At 46.2% G+C, this 23,042-nt stretch overlaps 2 non-coding genes across 2 annotated transcripts; both read right to left on the reverse strand.

Annotated features, from left to right (window-relative positions):
* Positions 1-16,779: 16,779 nt before the first annotated feature.
* LOC122807860 lies at positions 16,780-20,443 on the reverse strand. Its single transcript, XR_006365728.1, has one exon. It is a non-coding gene; the product is annotated as a 28S ribosomal RNA (ribosomal RNA).
* Positions 20,444-20,845: 402 nt separating this feature from the next.
* Positions 20,846-20,999, reverse strand: LOC122807866. Its single transcript, XR_006365732.1, has one exon. It is a non-coding gene; the product is annotated as a 5.8S ribosomal RNA (ribosomal RNA).
* Between the last annotated feature and the right edge of the window lie 2,043 nt (positions 21,000-23,042).

Consider the following 23,042-nt stretch of genomic DNA (forward strand, 5'->3'; position numbering starts at 1 on the left):
CCACACTGCAGTTTCAAAACTACTTCACATTTAGACATGAATTAATGTTACTACTATATGATTAATAGAATAAAATGCATTATATACTACTTTGCTTTTAAACTAGCATTTCTTATGTATTCAAATACACATTTTTCTAACATTTTCCCCCCTATTAATACTTTTTATTCTATTTCAAAGTATACATAGTGTCATTTCGTCTCCTAGCCTTTTCCACTCAGGATTTTCAGCTAGGTGAGTCATTCAATCTATACTTCAGAGAAAGCGTCATCTGAGATCAATCTTTCAATTTCAATATCTTGGTAGAAAGTTTCAGTAACAGATACATCAACAAAATCTTTGATTAATCTTTTCATGCAGGGAATTCCACAGCAAACACTTGCTCCTATTAGGAGTATACCCACACAAATGGCAATCAGAATATTCATTAGGATGGAACCCCACCCCCCAAATAGATTCTGGAAAAAGTCCGTCAGTGGGTTTGGGCCTGGTTCAGTCATGGCTGATACTTGCTGAATTACCTCTAGGTGGTTATTTATCTCATGACGATTGTCAGGAATAAAAGCACAGCATTCTTCTTTGATAAGCGCGCACATACCACCTCTCGCCGCTAGGGTGAAGTCAAGAGCCATCCGATTTTGTAGCACAACAGTTCTCATTGCATTCAGTTCATCAGTCATCAATTCTAGGGCGGAGAAAGTTGCATTACTCATTACTTCGAGAAGTTTCGACAACTTTCTCAGCTCCCAGATTGATTTGACTGCTCCATAGGCTGGGAGTATTCCTGCCCAGGATATAACACTGTCACTCAAGTCCATATGAGTCAATTCGCTTTTGTCTTTTACTGAATTATGGTCTTTTCAACCAGCTTCGATCTTCCCAACTGGATTCACAGGTTTCTTAACTGGACCTTCGGATTTTCGAGCTGTTTCTCTTACGTTTTGTATCTTACCCAAAGGTAATTCTGCAGTATGTCTTATTGCCGGAACCAAATAACCCAAAAAACAACTGCCGGACCAATTCTCAGGTAACCATTTATATGCCTTTTTCCCACAAATAAAATAACAGTTTTCTACTTTAGTACTAATACGCATCAGCCTTGCATGAAACATTTTCTGATCTATAACTGACAATTGTTTAAACAAAACTGGATTTTTTTGAACGTCACTCATAGTTGTTTTCAATGAGTTTAAATACGAGTCATAATTAGTATTGCAAAAAGTATTGCCATTACTATTCTTAATATAACATCGGTAAGATATGGTTATATTGCAATTGCTCCAGCCCACCTGGAGAGTGTCATTTTTATAGAAACATACAACTCCTTTTTGTGTGACAGGTAAAAATAAAGCTATTTTGTCCTGTGATCTCACAGTTCCTGTGTCGAAAAGTAAATTCTTCCAAGTCTCATTTATCCCCAAAGGGACAGCGGACATTACCAGTCCTCCATATGCTGTTGGTATGGCTGTACAAACCCAGCAATTTGAAATGTTCATAGTCTCTGCATACACACGTTTCATGGCTAGGTATGTGTTAAAATTTGGATGCCAGTCTATAGACGTTTCATCACGCCTTCCCACTTTCACTTGTGTGGTTGTGTGTAGGATAAACCACAGCAAGAGGAAAATTGTCACAATTACAGTTAATAAATGTACACACAACAAAATGATTATGCAACATCTCTGGGGTTGATCTAAACTTCTATTTGCTTTGTTTTTGGCCATCTCGGTCTGGTTGTGTATCAGTCACAAAGTTTTTATCAAGTTGAAAGTTCTTTACCGGTTTACAATGCGTCAAATGAACCCAGGACGTCCTCTCGGCCACTCTAACTGCAGTAGGCGTTGCCAACAGAACCTGGTATGGTTCCTCCCACTTTGGACTCACCCAATTCTTCCTTTTCGTCACTTTCAGCCAGACGTATGTCCCAGGAGCCAAGACTGCTTCCACCGGTCTGGTCTGTTCCTTATCTGAAAAAGAGTTAAACTGCAAAACAGATTTATTTGTTAACAGTTTCCTCATATAACTAGCTAATGAACTGTCAGCCTCTTGCTCTGCAGGCATGAGAGCTTTCCACTGAGGCACATAATATGCTCTCCCAAAAATCATTTCAAAGGGAGTCAAGCCCTTTACATTTGGAACCGTTCTCATACTCAGCAGTGCTAAAGGCAGACAGTATATCCAATTATTTTGGGTCTCCTCTACTAGCTTCCTAAGTTTATTCTTTAGGGTACCATTGTACCTTTCCACCAGTCCTGCTGACTGTGGGTGGTAAGCACAATGGTTCTTTAAGGAGATACCAAAAAATCTCCCAAGCTGGTGAATCGTTTGATTCACAAAATGTGTGCCATTGTCACTATAAATCCTCTCTGGAATGCCAAATCTAGGGATTACTTCTTTTATCAGGGCTTTCGCCACTGTTGCTGCATCCGGGTTTTTGGTTGGAAAAGCTTCTACCCATTTAGAAAACATGTCTACAATAACTAAACAAAACTTTTTCCCTTCACATTTATTCAATTCTATGAAATCCATACAAATGGTATGGAACGGGTATGGTGGTATAGGAAAAATTCCTTGCTTGGTTTTAAATGCTCCTTGTGCATGATGCTTGTTATAAGTATGACAAGCTGCACAAAAATTTTTTTGTGTAGTTTGTGTATCCGTATGTTTGGAATATTCGATTTACTAACTGTACCATCCCCCCTGTTGAGACATGGCACTGCCCATGGCTCAACAAAGCTGCATATCTAAATAAATTAGACGGCAATATCGGTTTTCTTTCTTTGGAAATGTACAGTCCATTCTCAAGAATTGCACCTCGTTTTACCCATTTTTGTTTTTCTGCTTTTGTAGTAAGCGTCTGCATTGTTTTTAACATGTCTAAATCTAAAATCTCAGAGGGTTGTAATTCCTCATTTAAAAGTACAGTTTCTGAGTCTGAGGCTGCTTGTTTTGCAGCTGCATCAGCTCGTGCATTGCCTTTTGAAATCTTATCCTGCTGTTTTGTATGAGCTACACATTTACAAATAGCCACTTTGGTAGGTAACTGAATAGATTCTAATAACTCCAAAATAAATTGCACATGATTAATAGGTTTTCCACTGGATGTTATCATTCTTCTATTTTTCCATTGTTGTGCAAATACATGTACTGTAGAAAAAGCATACTGACTGTCAGTATATATGTTTACACACTTATTTTTTGCTAAAGTACATGCCCTCGTCAAAGCTATCAATTCTGCTGCTTGTGCAGATAAGTTGTGTGGTAAGGATTGAGCTTCTAAAATTTCAGTGTCTGTAACTACTGCATACCCTACCAGATTCTTCCCTGTAGGACCCCTTCTGCATGAGCCGTCCACATAATATGTTACCTCGGCACTATCCAAGGGCATATCTGTAAGATCTTGTCTACGTAAAGCTAACTGTTCAATTTCCTGCAGGCAGCTGTGTGGTGTGCCCTCCGCAGGAGTTGGAAGTAATGTTGATGGATTCAATGTCGTACATCATTCAATTGTCATATGAGGTTGGCTCAGCAGTGTAGTCATACATGAAAGATGTCTAGCAGGAGAAAGGTATGCCACTTTCTCTTGCAGTAAAATTACTGCAACTGCATGAGGCACTCTCAATGTGAGAGGGTGGAATAACACCACTGAGGCCGAAGCCTGTACTGCCATTGTGGCTGCAACTACTGCTTGTACACAGTGAGGCAAAGATTGCACCACTGGGTCTAACTGTGATGAATAGTAGGCTATGGGGCTTTGCTTGTCCCCATGTTGTTGCGTCAATACTGACGTCATATATCCTTGCTTACAATCTACGGTCTGAAAGAACCGTTTGTGATAATTTGGAAGTCTTAAAACTAATGAAGAAGCTATCAACTGCTTCAACCTGCAGAAAGCCGTTTCTGCTTCAGTTGTCCATTGTAAAATATCTTGTGCTGCCATTGGTGTCTTATATATCAAATCAGTCAGTGGAGCAGATTCCAAAGCATAATTTGGTATCCAGCTCCGACAAAAATTAGTTGTACCTAAGAAAGACATAATTTCTTTCTTGGTTGTTGGTTTGGGTGCTTGCAAAATCGCTGTTTTTCTTTCCTCATCTAGTATTCTACCTTCATTGGATATTACATATCCTAGGTATCTAACTTGTTTTCTCCAAAGTTATAACTTACTTTTGTTTACTTTGTGTCCTTGTGTTGCTAAAAATTTCAATAATGCTACAGTATCCTCCCTGCACTGTTGCTGGGTGGGGGCTGCTAGCAAGATGTCATCTACATAAAGTAGAATTTGACTACCTCCGGTGGGTAAATCCTGCCAGATTGCTAGCCATTTCTTGTGCAAAAATTGTTGGGCTCTCACAATATCCCTGTGGTAGTCAAGTATATGTATACCTTTTACCCTGAAATGTAAATGCAAACCAATATTGACTATCAGGATGTATAGGTATTGAAAAGAAAGCATTGCTAATATCTACCACAGAGAAATACTTCTGTTGCGGTTCTAAATCATTTAACAACGTATGTGGGTCTGGCACCGTGGGTGCTCTAGGTAGTACTGCATTATTTACAGCTTGTAAATCTTGTACCATCCGCCATTCCCCGTTTGCTTTTTTAACAGGAAATAGGGGTGTATTACATGGTGAATCAGGAGATTCTACCAGTACTCCTTCTTTGAGTAATGCTGCTATTATAGGCTTAATTCCTATTTCTGCATCCTTTCTCAAAGGGTATTGTCTTTTCTGTGGTCTGAAAGCTGACTTTGGGGTTATTGTAACTGGTCCTGCTGTTCGAATAAGTCCTACATCTGACTTGCCTGTTGACCAGAGAGTTGTTGGAATTTCACATAAGGTCTTTTCTTCTTCTTCTAACAAGAATGCTAATCAGCTGTCCTCGCTAGATTGCAAGTGTACAGCTGGATGTGTCTGTGTCAACCAATTCAGTTTTTGTTTTTGTATCCCTTGTTCTGATAGTTCTAAATCAGTCTGTTTCTCCCATCTTGTTACTTTTTCTCCTAAATCTGCCCATTTGACACTTTTGTTCTTTGTCAAGCTGACATGTGGCAACCGATTCGATTTATACAATGCAAGGAATTCTTGAGGTAATGAACAGCTAACTACACTGTTCCCTTCAGTATCCCAGTACAAAGTACGCAAAACCAATCTAGTTGCACAATTTCTAAACAATTCTTGCTCATATTCTCTATCAGGTCCTGGTGTAGTACAGTAGTATAGAGTACAGTGTAACAAATGCTGTCGATCAGTGTCAAGGGAGGGGGCTTTACTGATGGCTACGTTCATTAGTTCCTCGGTTACTGCCCCTGGACCAGTCGTGACTAGGTCCTGGCTGTACCAGTAAAAAGTTTCACCCTCCGATCGCACTACAAAGGTATCCATTTGTCTCTGTGCCTCCATACCTTGTACAGTTGGAACTACTGCTATGCCAAATATCTGCATAAGGTCCCTGCCCAATAGGTTTACTGGACACTTTGCAGAAACAACTATTTTACTTTTCTGGGTCATACCTGAAAACAGGGTCAGTTATTGCTATATCATGGGAAAGTGGTTCTCTGTATAGCTGTCCATTTGTGACTTTTACTAGTATATAATCTGGTGATTCGGAATGTTCTGGTAACTTGGAGGGGTGTATCAAAGTCCGTGATGCTCCTGAGTCGCACAGGAATTTGACTTCCCTTCCCTCCACCAGAAGTGTAACTTCCGGTTTCATATCCACTAAGCAGAGCTCTAAGCTCAATAATGCTAAGTCCAAAATTTCACTTTCTTCATCCTCCATATCTATTTGCACTTCCTCTACTCCTTTTATCACATTTACATTTGCTTTTTGTTTCTTAACTTTTCCTGATGATTTCTGACTTTCACTTGACATATCTTATAGGTTCATAGGTTCATAGGATCATACTAGGCTATCTGCCCTAGGGCATTTATAAGCCTAGCCAGAATGTGTTTGGCTTTCGCCACCCATTTTAAATTTATTTTGCTATGCCCTTTTTCGAGGTTAGTATACTGTGCCTCTGTCTAACAGTGACACAGAAGTGATACCCGGGGTAAACCTACGATCTCCCATCCACTCATCAAGATTCCTCTTGAAGAGAGTCAATGAGGGACTCTGCCTAACCTGGACTGGGATTTTATTCCAGAGTGAAGGGAGCCTCTGGGTTATGAATCTGTCCCTCCAGCATGTCCTATTTATTTCAGTGCTGAGGTTCAAGTCCCTCGAGCGCGTAGCTCGATGGGATTTGGATTTTCTGAGGTGCAGCATGTCCATTAATTCCGGGTTGGACATGGCTTTATACATCAGGCACAGATCGCCTCTGAACAGGCGGTATGCCACTGAGTAGAGCTGGAGTTTCTTTAACCGGGCAGCATATGGCATCTGTTTGAGCCCTTTGATCCTCTTGGTGAGGTACTTTTGGGGTCTTTCCAGTTGCTGCAGGTGTCTGGTAAGGTACATCCCAAAAGGGGCATTGTACTCAATTATGGGCCTGATGAGGGATGAGTAAAGAGGCACGATGACCTCCCCTGATCTAGATGTGAATCCCTTCATGATTAGGTGGGCTATATAAAATGTTTTTCTAACCACTTTGGCCACGTGGTTGCCAAATGAGAGATTGCTATCAACTTGGGTCCCCAGGTCCCTAATTACTTCTTCTGTACTTAATGGATTACCACCTATGTGGTAATTTGTAGGCACTTTATTTTTGCCAAAGGGGATGACTATACACTTTTTGGCATTTAGCTTGAGGCCATGGCTCTGGCACCAGTTGTCTGTTTCTGTGTGGCCCTTTTGGAGGATGCTTGTGTCGGCTGGAGAGTCGATTATGGCACCCAGTTTGCAGTCATCTGCGAACTTGGTCAGCCCGCAGTCCTTCCGTGTTGGCCTGTACCTCCGAGAAAAATATACCGAACAAGAGAGGTCCCAGGACTGAGCCTTGTGGGACACCACTTGTAACTGGTTTGGAGTCTGACATGGCTCCAGCAATTCTAACCATATGGGTTCTGTCCTTGAGCCAGTTTGCAATCCATCTAGTGACATAGGGGTTTATATTTAAGCTGGTGAGCTTATCTATAATGCCCGAGTGGGGTATTGTATCAAAGGCTTTTGTGAGGTCCAGGTAGGCTGTGTGGACCACCTTCCCCTCATCAATGGCCTTGGTGACTGTTTCAAAGAAATCGACCAGGTTTAAGAGGCAGGATCTGCCCTTAACAAAGCCGAACTGGGTAGGATCCAGTGTTTGTAGGTCCCCAATATCTTTATTTATGAGGTCCATGATGATCCTTTCCATAGCTTTGCAGACCAAGCTAGTCAGGCTTATGGGGTGATAGTTTCCAGGATCCGTTGAGGCACCACCTTTATGGAGAGGGACCACTGTTGCTGTACGCCACTCTTTGGGCACATATCCTGTAGTAAGGCTGAGATTGAACAGTAGTTTTATGTTTGGGTTTAGCTCTTCTTGGAGTTCATGTAGGACGAGCCCGGGACACCATCTGGTCCCATTGATGCTGTGTTTTTGCTTTGGAGAGGGCGGCTCTTACCTGAGCATCTGAGATGTCAGGGGCAGCACTCTGCTGGGATAGATATTTGCCTTTTGGTGGGAGGGAGACGTTTGCGCTGAACCTGTCAGCTAGGATGTTGGCAATGTCTGTGGGTTCGGTGTATTTTTTGTCATTTTGGACTAATTCTGAGCATATCTGGGAACTACCACCCAGGTTCCTAACATAACTAAAGAAAGCCTTGTGATTATCCTTAGTGTCCTGTGCAATTTTTCTCTCGAAGCTAGCCTTAGACAATTTTATGTGTGCCCGTAGTTTTTTGCTAATACTGATCAGTGATGCCTTCCCTTTTTGGGATTTTGCTCTATCATTTAGTAGCTTCCTCCTTCTATTGTATAGTTTGTTTATGGCTGGGGTCCACCAGACAGGACGCCTGCCTTTGGAGGATTGGGTCTTGGTATTATTTGGGATCGATGATCCATGCATTCCTGAAGGTGTTCATAGAATGCGTTTATAAAGGATTCTGCGGTCTGGGCCGTATTTTCCACAGGCCCGAGGGCTTTGAAGGATTCCACCTCAGTTTTGAGGAGTGTGAAATTTGCTTAAGAGAAGTTTTTCACTGTGGTTTTCTGGGCAGGGGGTGGGGTCGGGATGTGAATATCCAGTGAGATTAGTTTATGGTCTGATCTTACCAGTGAGGGATACACTTCTGGTCTGGAGCATAGAGTCCCCATGTTGGTGATGATCAGGTCCAGTCACTATCATATAGTCAGTCCTCATCTCCCTTATCTTCTGTAATTACCTTTTTGTTTTGCCTACAATCCCTTGCTAGATGTCCTATTTTTCCGCATTTGAAGCATTCACCTCTCTTTTTCCTCTCTTCAAAATCTTCTGATCGTTTATCAGACTGTTTGTTTCCCTGGGCATTCTTCTTGCCCTTTTTACCTGACTGTAATACAAATACTTCAGCTCCGTCTTCAGCAGTGAAGACTTGTGCCTTCTTTTTCTTTTTACTATTAAAATGTCTCTCAGCATGTCTAGCATATTCGAGTAAGGCTTGTAGCCTCCCTGTTCGATGATCTATCATATGCTTCGTAATGAAGCTACTAATAGGTGCAATGCAACCCTTCAAAAATGCATTTTTTAATTGTTGTTCATACGGGGAATCATTCGTTTGGTTCTCAGGAACCGACATACCGCTATGATTATTAAAACATTCCAATAACCTAGCATAATATCCATCTATTGTCTCATTTTCCTGTTGTATGCATTGATTAATGCAAGTCCAGTCTGCTCTAGGTTTCCATTTCTCAGAGATTCGGTCTGTCAGACCTTTCACTCTGTTGTCTAACTCTGTGTCACTATGTGGGAGTGGTCTAAGTTCTGCATTATGAGGATTCCAGGTGCCACAAATCATGTGCCAATCTGGACCTATAATTTGTCTTACTACTTTTTCTACTTTTTCCCCATTCAAGTGGTAACTTAACCTCATGCCTTGTAAATCTTCTAAAAATTTTGTAAAATTAACTTTCGGATGGGGAATTCCCTCAGTAGCCTTCCGGATGTCCTCCGGTGTCCATGGTGTATATACTAAGAGTGTTGGGTCTTGCCCTTCCTGTCCTGCCTGAGGATTTGGAACTTCTATAAGTGGGCATATTTCTTCTTCACTCTCATCCTGTAGATTTCTCTCTGTTTGGTATGATTCTGTATCCCTATGTGTTTTACGTGTGCGGGACCTAGTCTCAATAGGATCTCTAACAAATGGTTGTGGTCTTACTGAAACTTCAGGATAACGTGGAGGTGGACCAGCCTGTCCACTCGCTTCATATCCCAAAAAGGGTAAGGGAGGGGGTAAGGGAGGAGGAGGAGGAGCTGTCGCTATTACCAAGTTATTATCCTCTTTGTCTAAAAATAATGTTTTTGAATTTTTAAGCTTCTGTTCTCTACGATTTGCTTCCTCAATCCACCTGTGTGCTTGAGGGATGCCTAGTTGGCGTTGCTTTTTTGCCTGACCTCCTGCATCAGATTTAAGCTGTTTAAGGAGTTTAACTAGTGAAGGTTTATCTAGTTTACCATCAAATTCATATTTATTAACCCATTTCGTATAATACCTAATGTTATCAGAACATTGTAATTGCATGTATTTTGCGTCTTCGGTTAGGGGCGGATCTCATGAGGTTTTAGTGCACTGATTATCCATGTCAAAGAAAATGTTACGTAACCCTTTTTTATCACGTGATATCAAGTTCTTAGTTCCTGTTTACAGTTTATCTAGAATAACTGTCTACCTTATTCTGTTACCCTGATCTATGACCAAATATACAGTACTTCCTTTTGTCCCTGATCTGCAAAACAAATCTTGACAACAATATACTGTAACCTAGTCCCTGATCTAAAACAGAAAAAAAAGGCAAAGTCTTCCTACCTGAGCCTCTGGTATTGAAAATCGTTCAAGTTCCGCTTTTCGGCCACAGATCAGAAAGTGTCCAGCCTCTTTACACACGACAATTCAGTCGGAGGTCTTTTCACTCAAGAAGAACCATTTCGGTAACTTCTCCTGCGCAGTATTCGACCACCGATACGCTCTGATCTGCAGCTTACCAAGGGAATTCCGTCTCGAAAGGACCAAACTGTTAAATAAAATTAAGAATTCAATACACAGGAGGTTCAGATTCAAAAGTTTACTAGTGTACACCAGGAGGCAAAACGCATAAGTACAGAATTTTGTCTGACATGAAACAGGAAGCACACAATTTTATATAGGTTTAACATTTAGCTATGCCCACCTTTCTGACGTGATATGTCACAAGGCATCTACATCACTTTAGCTTACAATTCTTCATTCATTAAGTCTGCTGATGCTGTACATTTAAAAAAAACTTTTCCTTTAGATACAATACGGCCTTGCTATCCAGCTGGTCAGTCATAATGTCTTTCTGTAAAGTTACTTATTCAAGGTTTCATATCAGTTCGAATACAATAGCAGCTTTAGTCTTTTAATGCATGTCTTTGTTCTGTTACACTTTCTCACACAGCTGCATGCTATCTAAGTAACACATATACAAGGCCAGATCATTCCAACAGGAAAGAGCAGAAGATTTAATTATTTCACACATTTAATTTCCTGACCCAGCAGATAATCACTTGTGAAAAGCATAAACATTAAAACTTGCTAAGCTAGCATTCTGCCAGGGTCAGAGATCAGCCTTGCTTCAAGTCACACTGCAGTTTCAAAACTACTTCACATTTAGACATGAATTAATTTTACTACTATATGATTAATAGAATAAAATGCATTATATACTACTTTGCTTTTAAACTAGCATTTCTCATGTATTCAAATACACATTTTTCTAACAACAATATAAAGCTTTTAGACACTATAAGTATATTTATTGAATTAAGGACTAGAAAGGTTTAGTAACAGTATTCAAAAGTACATGAACTTTGAGTGGGAAAAGACTAGTTTAATTTATGAGCTTACATCTATTGCACTGGATTTCAATTACATCTGGTTCAAGGGTGAATACTATAGACAAAAAAGCAGGGTAGCTATGGGGGTGGCGTGTGCCCCCATATATGCAAATATGGTGTTACTAGATTGGGAAAGTGAATATATTTTGGATAGTCAATAATGCTAGTAAATGTATATGCTACATTAGGTTTTTGGATGATATTTTTATTTTATGGGATGGTACAAGTGAAGTAGATGCATTTGTGAAGTATTTGAATGACATCAGTAGTTATTTAAAATTCACCCATAGTAGTAGCACGACAGGGATAGCATACTTAGACACCATTATATCACACGGGGCAGCATGATTTAAATCCAGAATATGTAGAAAAGAAACCTTCAGCAACTCATATTTAGAATATACTAGTTGTCACCCATTAAGTCAAAAAAAGAGCATCATTAAGGGTCAGTGTATAAGAGCTGTGAGAATAACAACTGATTTCAATGAAATGAAGAAAGAGAATATATAGGAATATTATTTGGGGAAATGGATTACTCCAGATATTTAATTGATTATGTCACTCAATACGTACTGAGAGAATGGTGGAAAAAATACAAACCACTTCTTGGTATTGGGTTGGAGAAAAACAGTGGAGAACATGAGAATGAGAAGGAAAATTCATACGACAGGGCTTGTGTAGTGGGGTACAGTCCATATGTGAGGAGATAAAGAGAATAATGAGACAAAACTGGAACATTCTAAGAAGTGACAACGTGCTTTACAGTAAAGTGGGTACAGGGCCTATGTATGTTTATAAGACTGGGTCTAACCTAAAAAATAGGTTTGAGAGGGTGAAAGGCAGAATAAGGGGTGATACTGGAGACGGGCACACTAAAAATGTGGGTAGTGTCAGCAATGTAAGGAGATTATAGAAGAGAAAATAATTACATTAGAGGATGTCAACCACACTAGAGTAAGGTTTAAGAAAGGGAGTTGTTTATCCTAACATGTCATATACTTGGCCAAGTGTATGGCATATCCGAGTTATTATGTGGGCAAGACGGACAGACAATTGAGGAACAGGATATACGATCATACCTACTGTATAAGGAAAAATGATAAAAGCAATGCTTTGTGTAGACACATACTTAAATATGATGCAAGTCATGTGTTTAAGTTTGGGATTTTAGAACAGGTAAAGGTGGATTTAAGGGGAGGAAATGTTAAGGTCAAATTAGCTGAAAAACAGGTCAAATGGCAACTCAGGTTAAATGCAACCAAAGAACCTGGGTTGAATTACTACCGTATTTCTTTGTAAATAAGACCTAACCAGAGAATAAGGCCTAGTATGGTTTTCCAGGATGGTCATGATATAAAGCCTACCCCAAAAATAAGCCCCAGTTAACCTTGTCAACAACACATGATGGATGTGTTGAATTATAAAATAATATTATTGACACCTGTTGACTGAGGTTATCGTACTCTGCTCACGATTTTCGGACCATTTGGACACCCAACTTCTTCTCCTTGCAGAAAGTCATAAGTTTCTTTGCCTGGGAGTCCTCCACAATTCTTACTGTAATCCTAACCATCACTCACACTTGACGGTTGAGATCCTTGGCCCATAAACACTGGTAGGTGTATTTTGATCGATCAACGTACAGACAATGTGAGTAAAGCATGCGCACGTGATAGTGCATAGTTGAGGGTGTGCCTTCTCTTTGTAAACAGCGTCATTTTGTGTTGCCACTCTGGTCCCATAAGTTTTTAAATTAACTCCCCCCCAGACAAGATGAGTGCAAAAAGAAAGAGCTATTCTGTTGAGTACAAGAAAGGAATCATGGCGGACTCTGGGTGAAAGAATCTGATGGCTTTCTGCAAAGGGAAGAAGTTAGATCTCCGAATGGTCCAAAAATGGTGTGCAGCATATGATAACCTCAGTCAACAGGCCGATGAGGGAAATGCTAAGAAGTGTAAGTGTGGATCAGGTCGGCAACCATTATTTCCTGAGCTGGAAGACATCATCTGTGAGTGGATTTCTAACAGGACAGCAAAGGCTTTGGTTGTGCGCAGGGCCGATATCCAAGCTTTTTCTTGCAATGGCACCACAGTTAGAAATATCCCCAGAAGAATTCAAAGCATCGCAACATTGGCTGAATGGCTTCCTTCACTGATATGAACTGTCTCTAAGAAGATCAACAACATTGTTCAAGCTGGAAGATACTGACGTTATTAAACGTGCACTTGTATTCAAGTCCTTTGTTTATGGCATTGACTTTTCTAAATACCAACTCTCCAACATGATTGCTATGGATGAAACTGCAGTGTTCATGGGCCAAGGATCTCAAACAACAATTGATCAGAGGGGTGCCTTGTCAATCTACATTCCCTCCACTGGTTACAAGATTGCACGTGTTACCTGTATTTTGGCAATTTGTCTAGATGGAAAGAAAATCCCACCTCTAATCATTAGTAAGGGCAAGAAAAATAAGACTGAACTTGTTTCAGGTATTTACATTCTTGAAACCAAAAAAGCCTGGTGCACACAAGCAGCTATAAGGAAGTGGGTTGATGTAATGCTGCCACTTGTTTTGCGAGGTGGCAAAAGAGGTCTGCTAGTCTGGGATTCAGCCAGCACTCACCATGCTAAAGAAATGAAGAAATTCCTTGCACAGAGAAGAATAGATCAAATAATGATTCCCGCAGGAATGACTGCCTATCTCCAGACTCTTGATATTGCAATAAACAAGCCATTCAAGGACCATTTGCACCTGGAACTCAATGAGTACATTGAAAATAGAATGGAGAGAAATCAGCATGAAAACTTTGTGAAGCCTAGCCTGCAAGAGGCCATGACGTGGGTGAAAAAGTCATGGGATAAAATCACTGACAGATGTGTTGTCAATGCACTACGAGCAGGCTACTTGGACAAGCAGTGCTCATTTAAGGAGAACTCTATTGCTATGCATGACAGACTGGGGCCAATGGTTCTACAGGAAATGGAGTCACAAGAAATTCAAGTTGAAATTCGGGGGTTGGACACTTATGACAATGTTCCAGAAGAAGAAGATGACATGACTGTATTTGAATAACTGTGAAAGCCAAGGTGCAGATATTCTGAAGTTGAAATGTTTGGTGCACTGTTTATGTAGAATTCTCACACAATGTTCCAGAAGAAGATGACACGACTGTATTTTAATAACTGTGAAAGCCAAGGTGCAGATATTCTGAAGTTGAAATGTTTGGTGCACTGTTTATGTAGAATTCTCACACAACTGTTTTAACGCATTAGAACTGTGGTCCAATAACAGAAAAGTACAAAATAAATGTCAGTTTGTGTACATGAATAAATGTCAATTTTTGTACATGAATAAACGTCGATGTGTTCATTAATAAATGTTTATTTTTGTACATGAATAAATGAATAAAGGTAGATTGTTGGATGGTGTGGGTAAATAAAGCATCCCCTGATAATAAGCCCTAATGCGTATTTTGGCAGGGGAAAGAGTATAAGACCCGGTCTTATTTTCAGGGAAATATGGTACGAGCAGCGGGACGTGACTCCCAAACTCTGATGGGAGACCCCCTTGGCCTTTAACTCCTGGAGGCCGCCAAACCATCCCATGTCTCCGTGCCCTCGGAGCCTCTCAGGGGAACCACCCTCTGATCCAGGCCACCCTCGTGGGACTCACCCTGGCCACCAAGGGGCAGGCACACTCTCATCAGGACTTCCGAGACCCCCCTCCTTTTCGGTCCAGAGCACAATGGTCCCCGTCTTCCTCAGATCTCCTGGAGGCTGCCTGGCCAGGCCGTGTCCCTGTGCCCTCAGAGCCTCTCAGGGGACCTCCCTCCAATCCAGGACACCCTCAAGGAACTCGCCCTGGCCACTGAGAGCAGGTACGCCCTCATCATGACTTCCGAGCCCCCTCCTTTCTGGTCCAGGGCCATTCTGGGAACTTTGCGACATTTCAGCATCACCGTTGGGTCCCGGGTGAGGTTGGACGCCTTCCCCCTGCCTGGCAGGAGCACTCCTGGCCCTGCAGCCTTTCACCAGATGCTCCCTTGAGGACTTCCGTCATGGAGGCCTCCGCCAGACCCTGCTCAAACAGGCAGGAGCATTCCTGGCCCAGCTGCCTTCTGCCAGATGCTCCCTTGAGGACTTCTATCTCTCCAGGGGCACAATCTGGACCCTCTCACACAGGAGGGAGTGCTTCCTGCTTAGCTGCCTTCCACCCCTCTCTCTCCCTTCTGGACTTCCACCAGGATGGACTCCCCCCTCTGGGCTTCCACTTCTACCCGGGCAGGAGTGCTCTTTTCCCAGGTTGCATATCTCCTGGAGGCTGCCAAATCGTGCCATGTCCCAGTGCCCTTGGAGCCTCTCAGGAGGACCTCCCTCTGATCCAGGCTGCCCTTGTGGAACTCTACTCAGCCGCAGATGGGCAGGCACACTCTCATCGGGACTTCCACATCCCCCTCCTTTCCAGTCCAGGGCCATTCTGGGGACTTTGCAACATTTTGGGAATGCCGTTGGGTACCGGGTGAGGTCAGACGCCTTCCCCCCTGACTGGCAAGAGCACTCCTGGCCCTGCAGCCTTCCACCAGATGCTCCCTTGAGGACTTCCATCCCACCGGGGGTGTGATCCGGACGATCTCATCCAGGAGAGAGTGCTTCCTGCCGGGCCACCTTCCACCCCTCTCTCTCCCTTCTGGACTTTCACTGGGATGGACTCCCCCCTCCAGGCTTCCACTTCTACCCGGGCGGGAGCGCTCTTTTCCCGGGTTGCATATCTCCTTGAGGCTGCCAAGCTCTGCCATGTGCCCATGCCCTCGGAGCCTTTCAGGGGGACCTCCCTCCAATCCAGGCCACCCTCGTGGAACACCCCCCGGCCACCGAGGGGCAGGCACGCTCTCATCGGGACTTCCGTGCCCCCTCCTTTCCGGTCCATGGCACCATGGTCCCCATCTCCCGCATATCTCATGCAGGCTGCCAAACCGTGCCGTGTCCCTGTGCCCTCGGAGCCTCTCAGGGGAGCTTTCCTCCGATCCTTTCCAGCCTTATGGAACTCTGCTGGGCCACAAGGCATCAGCCAGACCCTCATCCAGATTTCCATGACGCCGATTTTCCCCTTTGCCCTCCACCTAGGGCTTTAAAACTTGCACAGGATATGGCACCGGGTCCTGGCATCTCAGCCCATTTCATCTCACACCTCCATCTCACTCCTCGGCTGTGCCAGGCACCAACAAACATGCTTCACTTCGAGCCTTCTGGCACATGCTCCCTTGCCTCCTGAGTGGTACCATTCATGGGGTGGCATCCCCACAGTGCCAGGTGAAGGACCAGAGGCTGATCTGGCACCTGCACATGGTACCGGGTTTGAGACACCATGGAAGCCGTATTTCCACACCCCTGGGGGCTGGGAGGATGGGATCCTGGATCTGGCTTACCCAAATGGACCTCTGCCCTCTCCCGGGAGCCACGCACCCACCGCTGGGTCACCACTCTGGGGATGACCCTTAAGCCCGAGTACACAATCTTCAGCCCCTTCCATGCCTGCAGGGGTTCTGGCTATCTGGATGAAGGCGCCGGAGGGTGCAGAGCGAGGAGCATGACTGGGTATCTCCTCCCAAGGGGGATGCTCCTCTGCTGATTTGCACATGAACCCCATCCCTCGATCCTCCCACCAGACCCCACGTCCGGCACCGAAGGGTAAAGTCCTGCCAACGATCTGGACATTAGCAGAAGGGGGCAGCACACAGGGCGGGACAGCCAAGAACAGGTCTCCGCCTCCCAATGAGGGCACAGAGCCCGTCCCTCACCTGCGACAAAAGCTTGGCTCGAGGGCTGACTTTCAATAGATCGCAGCTTTTTGCTACTCTGCTACGTACGAAACCCTGACCCAGAATCAGGTCATCCATAAATGATTTAGCACCCAGTTCCCCACGAATGTGCGGTGCACTGCTGGAGAGAAGCAGCCCCCTTCCATCCATGCTCCAACCCAGTGATGATCGGCTCTCCTTGCCGACCTTGCGGCTGGCTATCCCTGGCCAACCGGAGATCCGTGGTGCTGCAGTATCATTACGTTTAGGCGTGATTCTGACTTAGAGGTGTTCAGTCATAATCCCACAGATGGTAGCTTTGCACCATTGGCTCCTCAGCCAAGCACATACACCAAATGTCTGAACCTGCGGTTCCTCTCGTACTGTGCAGGATTACTATTGCAACAACACATCATCAGTAGAGTAAAACTAACCAGTCTCATGACAGTCTAAACCCAGCTCCCTATTAGTGGGTGAACAATCCAACGCTTGGTGAATTCTGCTTCACAATGATAGGAATAGCCAATATCGAAGGATCAAGAAGTGACATTTCTATGAACGCTTGGCCGCCACAGGCCAGTTATCCCTGTGGTAACTTTTCTGACACCCCCTGCTTAAAACCCAAAAAGCCAGAAGGATCATGAAGCCCCACTTTCACAGTCTGTATTCATACTGAAAATCAAGATCAAGCGAGCTTTTGCCCTTCTGCTCCACGGGAGGCTTCTGTCCTCCCTGAGCTCACCTTAGGACACCTGCATTACTCTTTGACAGGTATACCGCCCTAGTCAAACTCCCCACCTGACACTGTCCTCGGAGCGGGTCACACCCGGAAACCCAGGCACTTAGAGCCAGAAGCGAGCGCCCCGGTGGGGCTCGTCTCCCCGTCTCACCGGGTAAGTGAAAAAATGATAAGAGTAATGGTATTTCACTGGCATCCAAGGCCTCCCACTTATTTTATGCCTCTCATGTCTCTTCACAGTGCCAGACTAGAGTCAAGCTCAACAGGGTCTTCTTTCCCCATTGATTCTGCCAAGCCCAGTCCCTTGGCTGTGGTTTCGCTAGATAGTAGGTAGGGACAGTGGGAATCTCGTTTATCCATTCATGCGCATCACTAATTAGATGACAAGGCATTTGGCTACCTTAAGAGAGTCATAGTTACTCCCACCATTTACCTGCACTTCATTGAATTTCTTCACTTTGACATTCAGAGCACTGGACAGAAATCACATTGCATCAATACCTGTCTTGGGTCTTCGCGATGCTTTGTTTTAATTAAACAGTCGGATTCCCCCGGTCCACACCAGTTCTAAGTCACCTGCTAGCTGCCAGACGATGCGCGACGCCGGTTGGGACCGGCACCCACCACAGCCAGGGTGATCCACGGAAGGGCCCGGCATGTGTCCAGAGTCACCGCCGCTATACCTGCCGGCCCCCCCAGGAGGGGGGAGCATGGTGAGGGCTGGCAACACCTTGTCCAGCCTCGGCATGCACCCAGCCCCACTTCACACCCGAGCCCAACCGACCCAGCCCTTACAGCCAATCCTTATCCTGAAGTTACGGATCTGGCTTGCCAACTTCCCTTACCTACATTGTTCTAATATGCCAGAGGCTGTTCACCTTGGAGACCTGCAGCAGATATGGGTATGGCCCAGCACGAGACTTACACCCTCTCCCTCGGATTTTCAAGGGCCGGAGAGAGCTCACCTGACGCTGCCTGAACTACGACGCTTTCCATGGCATGGGCCCCTATCTTGGGGCGAGCCCATTCCACGTTGCCCCACCCTTTACAAAGAAAAGAGAACTCTCCCAGGGGCCCCCACCGGCTTCTCTGGGATAGTTTGCATCACCGCATTGGATGCTGTGAGGCGCCCATCTCTGACGATCTGGATTCGGGGATCTGAATCCGACTCCCTTTTGATCAGACGAGGGTGATGGAGGTCATTGCCCGTCCCTTCAGAATGGTGCTCACCTATCTCTCAGGACCGACTGACCCATGTTCAACTGCTGTTCACATGGAACCCTTCTACACTTTGGCCTTCAAAGCTCTCGTTTAAATATTTGCTACTACCACCAAGATCTGCACCCACGGCGGCTCCACCTGGGCCCTCGCCCTGAGCTTCAGTTCCACTGCGGTGGCCCTCCTACTCGTCGTGGCGTAGCCCCCTCGGCTCCCAGCGCTGGTGATGGCCGGGTATGGTCCTGATGCTCTAGTGCCATCCATTTTCAGGGCTAGTTGATTCGGCAGGTGAGTTGTTACATACTTCTTAGCAGATTCCGACTTCCATGGCCACCATCCTGCTGTCTATATAAACCAACACCTTTTCTGGGGTCTAATGAGCGTCGGCATCAGGCACCTTAACCTGGCATTTGGTTCATCCCACAGCACCAGTTCTGCTTACCAAAAGTGGCCCACTGGGTGCTCGCATTCCATGCCCAGCTCCAAGCCAGTGAGTCGGGCTTCTTACCCATTTAAAGTTTGAGAATAGGTTGAGATCATTTCGGACCCAAGGCCTCTAATCATTTGCTTTACCAGATAAAACTGCGTCCGCCAAGCACTAGCTATCCTAAGGGAAACTTCGGAGGGAACCAGCTACTACATGGTTCAATTAGTCTTTTGCCCCTAAACCCAGGTCGGATGACTGATTTGCATATCAGAACCGCTACAGACCTCTACCAGAGTTTCCTCTGGCTTCACCCTGCCCAGGCATAGTTCACCATCTTTCAGGTCCCACCAGGTGCATTCATGATCCACCTCCCCGACGGGATGGGTGAGATGGGCCGGCGGTGCGCCCCCCGTATGGAGCAGGGGATTCCACCTCAGCCGGCGCACGCTGGCTCTCACTTTCATTGTGTCATGGGGTCTCCTGCCCACCCTCGGACTCACGCACCTGTTAGACTCCATGGTCCATGTTTCAAGATGGGACGGGTGGGTCACTGACATTGCCGTGGACCCCAGGCACCCGAGGTGAGCCCGTCAGCCTGGCGGCGGAATGCAGGCAGGCTGCATTGAGGGTAGTCCAGCCCAGTTGACAGTCCCACCGGGGGCTGGGGTGGGTGCGGTGGCGGTCATCTCCCACGACCCCGTGGCATAGCGAGGGCTGATGTCACAGGCTGTAACACTCCCCTCCGGGGAGGGGAGCCACCTTCCACGTGGCCTTCCTGGCTGACCCAGAGCCGGCTGCGGCACACCACCTCTGAGGAAGTGTGCCCAACAGTATCCAGTGGGGGAGGGGGATCTGCCTTGCCCAGACGGCCAGCACGGCCGCCGGGTTGAATCCTCCAACTTTCCCTTATGATACTTGTCCACTATCAGTCTCGTGTTGGTGTTTAGCCTTAGATGGAGTTTTCCACCCGCTTTGGGCTGCATTCACAAACAATCACAAGCAACCCAACTCCGGGAAGACCTGATCCTGAAGTGCTGGGGGCTGCAACCAGCCTCACACCATCCATGGGCTGAGCCTCGATCACAAGGACTTGGGCCCCCTGGGTGGCACCGGGGAGACAGACTTCCGTACGCCAGATTTCCCAGCGCCCATCGCCCAGGCGGGGATTTGGCACTGGGCTCTTCCCTCTTCACTCACCATTACTGAGTGAATCCTGTTTTGTTTCTTTTCCTCCGCTTGGTTATATGCTTAAATTCAGCGGGTCACCACATCTGATCTGAGGTCACATTCTAAGCGAGGTCGCGGGGGCAGTGGGACAATGGGGGCCTCGCGGTGGGTGGACGGACTGGCTGTCCTGCCCCCCTGGGAACCCCAGCACACCCGCTCTCTGCCGGTGGACTTCCGGGTGGCGCAAGAGGATGGCCGACACGGCCCCGGTGCATGGGAACTGAGCAGGCGGTCATCGGGCTCCACCCTGGGAGGGCAGCCTGGTGGCGTTGCCACCAACAGCCTCCAGGGGGCAGGCCAGATGTGCACCTGCTCCCTTGCGGCTCGGGGCGGCTGGGGACTCGTCTCCTCCATCCACGTCTCTCCCTGGGGAGACAGGGGGCCAGCGGTGGGCTCCCTTGACTCCCCGGCCATGCCCTCAATGGGGGCTGGACACCCCCTGGAGTGATGGAAGGCATGACGACCCTCAGACAGGCTTAGCCCCGGGAGTAACCCGGGGCCGCAAAGTGCGTTCGAAGTGTTGATGATCAATGTGTCCTGCAATTCACATTAGATCTTGCAGGTAGCTGTGTTTTTTATTGACACATGAGCCGAGTGATCCACCGCTCAGAGTCGTACAGTTCTCATTCGCCAGGGCATCACACCTCAAGATGAGTATGCGAGGTTTCACAGGCGTCATCGTGGGCGCCCACACGGGGGTTACTGACCCCACACCGCAAGACAGCAGGGAGTCCTGTAGTGGCCGGAGTGCAGCCACACCACCAACCTTCCGGGTCTTTGAAATGACACCCCACATGGAGCAGGGCATCCTCCACAGGTACCCATGACCGACATAGAGGGGAGAAGACTCTGGTGTGCCACCCCCAGGGATGGTCTCAACACAGACAGAGGGGAGGCCACCACCCCGCTGCCAGGATGGCACCCTCTCCCTCCCCCTACCACATGGGGAGCCAGCAACCTCTGGGGCGTGTGGTGGACTGCACTACTGGGTCAGGTGCACCCTCCACCACCATCCCCTCATGGCAGCAGAGGAGCACCCACATCTCCGACCACATGGATGGACCCCCTCCTTCCAGCCACCAGGAGGCAAGGGGGGACATACACCACCCCTCCTCTCACTCCCTCCCCTCTCCCTCCCCTCACTCTCTTCCCCCAGGAGCCACGGGCTCAGTCCTGCTGGCCTCCACCAGGGTGCACAAAGAGATAGGAGTCAGAGAGAGACAGACAGAGAGAGACATAGAGGGTCAGGGTGGCAGAGCGAGGAGAGGCCCTGATACCCAGGGACAGCACCGGCCCAGGACCCTTGGCATTAATGATCCTTCAGCAGGTTCACCTACGGAAACCTTGTTACGACTTTTACTTCCTGTAGATAGTCAAGTTTGATCGTATTATCTGGCACACCACTGGGGCCGTGACTTTGGTTTCCCAGAAGCTCCCCGGTGGGTCATGGGAATAACGCTGCCAGATCGCTAGTTGGCATCATTTATGGTTGGAACTATGACGGTATCTGATCGCCTTTGAACCTCCGACTTTCATTCTTGATTAATGAAAACATTCTTGGCAAATGCTTTTGCTTTCATTCGTCTTGCACCGGTCCAAGAATTTCACTTCTAGCAGCACAATACGAATGCCCCTGGCTGTCCCTCTTAATCACGGTCCCGGTTCCGAAAACCAACAAAATATAATTGGAGTCCTATTCCATTAATGTGGAAGAGAGGTGAAGAAGCGAGTACAGGCAGGGTGGAATGGGTGGAGATGAGTGTCAGGAGTGATTTGTGACAGACGGGTACCAGTAAGAGTGAAAGGGAAGGTCTACAAGAGGGTAGTGAGACCAGCTATGTTATATGGGTTGGAGACAGTGGCATTGACAAAAAGGCAGGAGTCAGAGCTGGATGTGGCAGAGTTAAAGATATTAAGATTTGCACTCGGTGTGACTAGGATGGACAGGATTAGGAATCAGTATATAGTGTCAGCTCATGTTGGACAGTTTGGAGACAATGCAAGAGAGACAAGATTGCGTTGGTTTGGACATGTGCTGAGGAGGGATGATGGGTATATTGGGAAAAAGATGCTAAGGATGGAGCTGCCAGGTAAGAGGAAATGAGGAAGGCCTAAGATAAGGTTTATGGATGTGGTGAGAGAGGACATGCAGGCGGTTGGTGTGACAGAGCAAGATGCAGAGGACAGGAAGAAATGGAAAGAGATGATCCGCTGTGGCGACTCCTAATGGGAAAAGCCGAAGGATGATGATTCCATTATTCCTAGCTGAAGTATTTAGGTGACCGGCCTGCTTTGAACACTCTAATTTTTTTCAAAGTAAATGCTTCGGACCCCTGGGACACTCAGTTAAGAGCATCAAGGGAGTGCTGAGAGGCAGGGGCTGGGACAGGTGGTAGCTCACCTCATGGTGGACCACCAGCCCGATCCCAAGATCCAACTACGAGCTTTTTAACTGCAGCAACTTTAATATACACTATTGAAGCTGGAATTACCATGGCTGCTGTCACCAGACTTGCCCTCCAATAGATCCTCATTAAAGGATATAAAGTGTACTCATTCCAATTACAGGGCCTCGAAGGAGTCCTGTATTGTTATTTTTCATCACTACCTCCACGAGTCGGGAGTGGGTAATTTGCACACCTGCTGCCTTCCTCGGA

This window comes from Protopterus annectens, chromosome 7.part1, assembly GCF_019279795.1.
Source record: "Protopterus annectens isolate FY-2018-M chromosome 7.part1, PAN1.0, whole genome shotgun sequence".
In the NCBI taxonomy this organism is placed as follows: Eukaryota; Metazoa; Chordata; order Ceratodontiformes; family Protopteridae; genus Protopterus; species Protopterus annectens.